At 54.1% G+C, this 5,611-nt stretch overlaps 1 non-coding gene across 1 annotated transcript; it reads right to left on the reverse strand.

The window, feature by feature from the left end:
• Nucleotides 1–4,685: 4,685 nt before the first annotated feature.
• On the reverse strand, nt 4,686–4,757 carry trnap-agg (transfer RNA proline (anticodon AGG)). Its single transcript has one exon. It is a non-coding gene; the product is annotated as a tRNA-Pro (tRNA).
• Nucleotides 4,758–5,611: the final 854 nt, after the last annotated feature.

The following is a 5,611-nucleotide window of genomic DNA, read 5'->3' on the forward strand; positions in this document are numbered from 1 at the left end:
GTAAGACTTGTTTTTTGTGAATTTTTGTGGTTTTTTGCTATTTTTGGTTGATTTTTGAAGCCCTCCTCTTCAGCCTAGCGCTGTTTGGGGAGGGGAGAGACTTTTGGTTTTTTGTTGCTTTCTGAGCCCTGTTTGTGTTTTAATGGAAGGAAAAAACATGGAGGCAGAGAATGTTATTGTAGTGGAGGAGGAGAGTGGTGTAGGAAAGAGAAGGATGAGGAATTCAGACCGACCCCCCCGGCGGGTTTTTGCAATGGCACATACTGTTGTGGTGGATGTGAGCGGCGTGGAGAAACCGTCTGCGGGTGCTATTATCGCAGCGGTGCACGGCGTCTGTGGGGAGGGCTCTCTTTTTGCCTGCCGCCCCCGGACGCCAAAAGGGTTTGAACTGACTCTGGACTCAAAAGAACATGCGGACGCGGTGGCTGTGGGGCTGGATGTGCAGGGCACACCCTGAAACTGCCGCTGGCTGGAGCTGAAGGAGGTAGTGGTGTCCTTCCTCCACCTCCCGGCATATATCTCAGACGAGACTATCAAGGAGAAGCTGAGTAGCTGGGGGGTGAGAGTGATTTTGGACATCAGGATGCGCCACTACCCTGGGACCACCATTGCTGATGGCACGAGGTTTGTACGGATTCGCTTTCCCGAGCACGTTGCCTCGTTGCCATACAGCACCCGCTTCGCCACGGCAGAGGGGGAGCAGTACTTCAGGGTCCTCCATGACCAGCAACAAAGGGTGTGTCATGTCTGCCTGGACTCGGGGCACATCGCCAAGGACTGCCCTGAGTTCCTCTGCTATGAGTGCAGACAGCCCGGCCATCGCGCCAGGAACTGCACCGCTGCCAAGTGCCCGGACTGCCTCCATGCGCTCATGAGCTGCAACTGCGAGCCGGAACCGGAAGATCCAGCCGCCGCAGGAGCAGCTGCTCACAACGCCGAGGGGGTTGAAGATGGACTACGAGTGGCCGCTGCAGCTGAGCATGGAGAGTTGCCAGCAGCGGCGCCCCAGGACCCCAGTGAGCCAGCAACGCCCCAGCCGGTGATGGGGGAGAGGCAGAGGGAGGCCCCTCCAATCCTGGGTACAGCGCAGCAGAAAGGAGCCGGGGACCAGCCAGCATCTCCACCAGCAGGGGCGCCCCGTTGCCCTAACAAACCTGCTGCTTCCCACTCTGTGCCGCAAGAGAAGCGGAGGGAGGTTGCTCCACAACAGGCGGCAGTGCAGCTGAGATCCTACGGGCACCACCACCACCAGAGGCGGCCCCTCAGCATACCAGTGGGGCTTATGACACCCCAGCCTGTGCAGGGAGAGAGGCAGAGGGAGGAGGCGACGGCACCAGCACCACCACAACCATCACCGTCAGCAGTGCCCCAGCTCACCGGTGAGCCAGCAGGGCCCTCTTCTGGGTCCAGGGATGAGAAACCTGCTGGGGTCAGCAAAGGCGCTGCTGCGTGGCATGTGACCAAGTGGCAGCGGCCAAGGTGACAAGACCGTGGCGACGTGGACACAGGCCCAGATGAACAGACGCCCGAGGACCCAGAGGAGACTGAGGGGAAGCGCCCAGTTGCCCTGCAGCGGCCACAAGACACCACACTGCCAGGTGAGGGAGCCTCTTCAATACTCGGTCAGGCACCGTTGGCAGAGACTGAGGAAGGGGAGTTGGATATGGTCGTGGGAGGAGAGGTAGGGGAAGTGGTGGAAGAAGGAATGGAGGATGGGTGTCTGAAGATGGATGGGGCAGGGACGGAGGAGGGGGAATTACAGGGCATGAAGATGGAGGGGGAAGGGGAGGTGGTGGAGATGGATTGGGTGGAGAGGGAGGACAGGGAGGAGGGGGAGGGGAGTGGGCGAGCCGGGGTACAACCGCCTGGGCCCTCAAGACTTGCGGGAGCTTGGGGCAGGAGACTTCCTGACGAGGCTGACTCCGGGGCTGGTAAAACATCTGCCCCCCTCTTACAGGGAGGTCCTGCTGGCGTGGGGGGAGTTCATGTCCCAGCATGTCTCCTACACGCCAGAGACCCGGGCCCAGCTTCTGTAGCAGCCTCTGTTCCTCAACCCCCTGCTGGGGTCTCGATGGAACAGGCGGCTCTACGAGGCTGGCATATCCAAGGTCAAGGATCTTCTTTATGAAGTAAAAGACGGGTTTCTGCCCACCCAGGCTATTGTCGACGCTGTCAGAGAGGTCGACGACGAGCTGCCAGTCAGTAACATCCATCAGAATTACGAGCAGCTCAAACTCAGTCTCCCGGACAGTTGGCTGGAGAAGCTCCATCTACAAGACGGGGCAGCAGGCCCGGCCTGGCCGGAGCTGAGGGTGAAATGGGGAGACCGTGGGGTGGACCTCCTGGGGTGCACAACCATTATGTTCTACAGGCTGATGGTGGTGAAACGCTTCAGAGTGCTGGTCTCAGAGGGGTTTTGGGGTAAGATCTTCCCCCAGCTCGAGCCAGGGCGTACTTGACAGATCTACTGGATGGCCTGTTTCGCTCTGTTCGAGGAGCTGTTCTTGACGGGGTGCCCTGGAAAGAGCTGTTCCTCTTTGGGTACCGCGGGTCTGAGGGGGGGTTAATGCCATTTTAGTGAACCTCCTCCTCAGCCTAGCGAGGACAGCTGTCTGGGAGAGGAGGAACCTCATGATGTACAATGGCCTGAAGCCAGACCTTGTCAGGCTGTACATTGCCAGGGTGAAGGACTGCTTCTCTCTCAGCCTGGCCTACTGCAGGGCTGAGAGGCAGATGGCCGACTTTCGCAGGATCTTCTTAAAAAATAACACACGGCTCCACCCTTTTCCACCCCTGAATAGCATTGGCGAGTTGAATAGCATTCAATTCACATCAAATAGCATTGGGCCCTGAATAGCCCCTGAATAGCATTGGTGAAGCTCAGCACTGGGCCACTGGGCACGATTTCCCACCGTTTCCAGAGTGTAGTGGTTATCACGTTAGCCTCCCATGTGAAATGTCCCTGGTTCGAAACAGAGCAGCTTCTTTTGTTGCCACGCACACTGTTTGGGGATTCGCCTAGTGCTGTGATCGAACAGACCCACTCATCTCTTAGTGTGGCGGGATCTGCACAGTGCATGTCGCAGCGCTTCCTGCTTTCACTTCAATGTGCTTCCTGATGTCGAGTCGTGTGCCGTGCGGAGGCTCTGATAGTGGGAGCAATGAAAAGGTGCACAGCGCTGTGAAAGAAAACACAGAGAAGTGAAAGGCAGTCCTTTCTCTAAGACCGGGGTAAAGTTAGCTTGAAGTTCGAAAACGATTTTGGCACGCCTGTAGTGCTTTCGCGAAATCTCTTAGAGTTACAAAAACACTTGCTTTGTGTACAAAATGCATTGTGAATACTTTCTCAGCCTTCACTTTGTCATTTTTATGACTTTTTTTTACCACGCTCAAATATTGTTTTGTCCATATCTTCACAATGGAAGCACAGAACATCTTCAAACCAAATGCATTTTAAAGATCACAACTTGTGGAAATTTCCACATTCTCTACATCAAACTTTCAGTGAGCTAATTTCGTTTTTCATCGATGCATAATTACGCACTAACTGGAACCCGGGGGACCGCTGTGTGCACATGTTCACAATGCGAGAAATACTGTTCAATACGGCTTCATGCAAAAAACCCGTATATGACCTTAGGAAGCAGAACAGTGCAGTCTCCAATTACCCAGACTGTAAGATGACAAGATGAGTTGATGGAAAGAGCACAAAAGATCAGCTCGTACAATAGGCAACGAAGGTCCCAGCGTCGTCATCGCACTTGAAAGGACTGCCTTGCAGACCAAGGGCAGTGGGCGGTGCCCGGTAAGAGGGGCAGAGGCAGTAAGACATGAAGCCGAGAAGCATGAAGCGAGGGGGGTTAGCTCAAATGGTAGAGCGCTTGCTTAGCATGCGAAAGGTAGCAGGATCGATGCCCGCATCCTCCAGGTCTGAGTGTGGATCTCCGGGAGCCTGGTGCTCTCGTTTAGCCTCCGTGACTTCTGACGGGTGCTCCTCTGTTGCGGAGAGAATGTCCTTCAGTTGTCAAGCGTTGAAGGGCCACACCTCCTTCCCAACCTCAGTCTGCACTGAGTGCGTCTCCGGCACTTTCTCGTCCAATTTGTCAGCTTAGCAAGTGAAAAGTATATCCGAGTGAAAACAGTGCTGATAATACTCTCACGAATTGTTAGAAGATGTGCTTTTGATCATCGATTGCTTAACAATCACATTCATTCGACTTGAGCCATCAAGCTCGAAGTTTTCATTCAAATCTTGAAAGCTCTCAGTGAGAACATCATGGGCTGCAGGACGTCCCGTAACTTGAGTACTTCAACAGAAAGAAGAGCAGACGGCTCCACAAATATGCGAGGCGCAGAGAGCGCAAGGCGAGCCACACACGTTTCGGTGGCTGAGAGAGGGCAGTTTTTGCTTCTGCATTTCCCAAGTAAGGACGCATGACAACAAGCGATCGCGGTGCTCATCTACAACATAGTGGTGATGAGTTTTCAGTACGTGTTCTTTTGAACGAGCAATGAGGTTGCCACCTTGGACAGCTGACTGCACGCTCTCATTGTGCCACGTGATGAGAATTCACCAGGCTCATTCAGTCATTAGTCACATTCCATCGTTTGCCATAAGCAGACGCTGCGAAGTGATGTGGATATCAGTTCCCAGTCTTGTGGAAGAGGAGGAAAAGAGCACACGAGGGCTCGTCCAGGAGTTGAACCTGGGACCTCTCGCACCCTATGCGAGAATCATACCACTAGACCAACGAGCCACGGCAGCACTTTCCATTTCACTCTGTCAGCGAGCTTGAGGATGGGGGAGAGGCGTCATTCGCTCGTCCAGTCAGACCTTCATCAATAAGTCAAGAAAGCCGCAATTACACGACTGCCTTGCAGACGAAGGGCAGTGAACTGTGCCCGGTAAGAGGGGAACAAGCGGCACTAGGTGACGCCGAGGCATAAGACCCAGCGAGGGGGGTTGGCTTGTATGGTACAGTGCTTGCTTTGCATGTAGGAGGTAGCAGGATCAATTCCCGCATCCTCCAGGTGTGTGCTTAGAGCTTGATGTGCCGAAAGGTGTCATTTAACCTATGGTCACGCCTTGCATGGAGAGCATCGTGCAGCTGTCAAGCGTTTCGCAGCCACGCCCCCTTTTCATCTTCTCTCTGGCTTAAGCGTCTCTGCCACTCTCTCTTGACATTTCATGTCAGCATGTCAGAAGTCCGAGTGACATTTTTAATGGCTGAGTGAGGGCACGATGCTGAAGCAGAGAGGCCACTTCAGCCAGAGAGACTTGTGCTAGGTGAGATCTGAAAGACGGACTCGCAACATAAACAGACCAAAAATGTATCGGTGAGATCAAAAGGCAAATGCAACATTCAGCAGAGGGCGTCTAAAGATTAGGGAACGGGCGACTGAAATCCATGTGAGGCAAACTTTCCGGTGTGTGTACTGCAGCTGGGCTTGTTGGCGTAATTGGTAGTGCATCAGTCTCGTCATCTGAAGGGCCTGAGTTTGATCCTCACACGGGGCAGGGCTGCTTCCTCTCTTGCTCTTTTCAAACAGTTGCGGCAAATGTTCGCTCATAACCACGTCTGGAATGCAAGACCTTTACACGTGCGAGAAG

Source organism: Lepisosteus oculatus, chromosome 14 (assembly GCF_040954835.1).
Source record: "Lepisosteus oculatus isolate fLepOcu1 chromosome 14, fLepOcu1.hap2, whole genome shotgun sequence".
Classification (NCBI taxonomy): domain Eukaryota; kingdom Metazoa; phylum Chordata; class Actinopteri; order Semionotiformes; family Lepisosteidae; genus Lepisosteus; species Lepisosteus oculatus.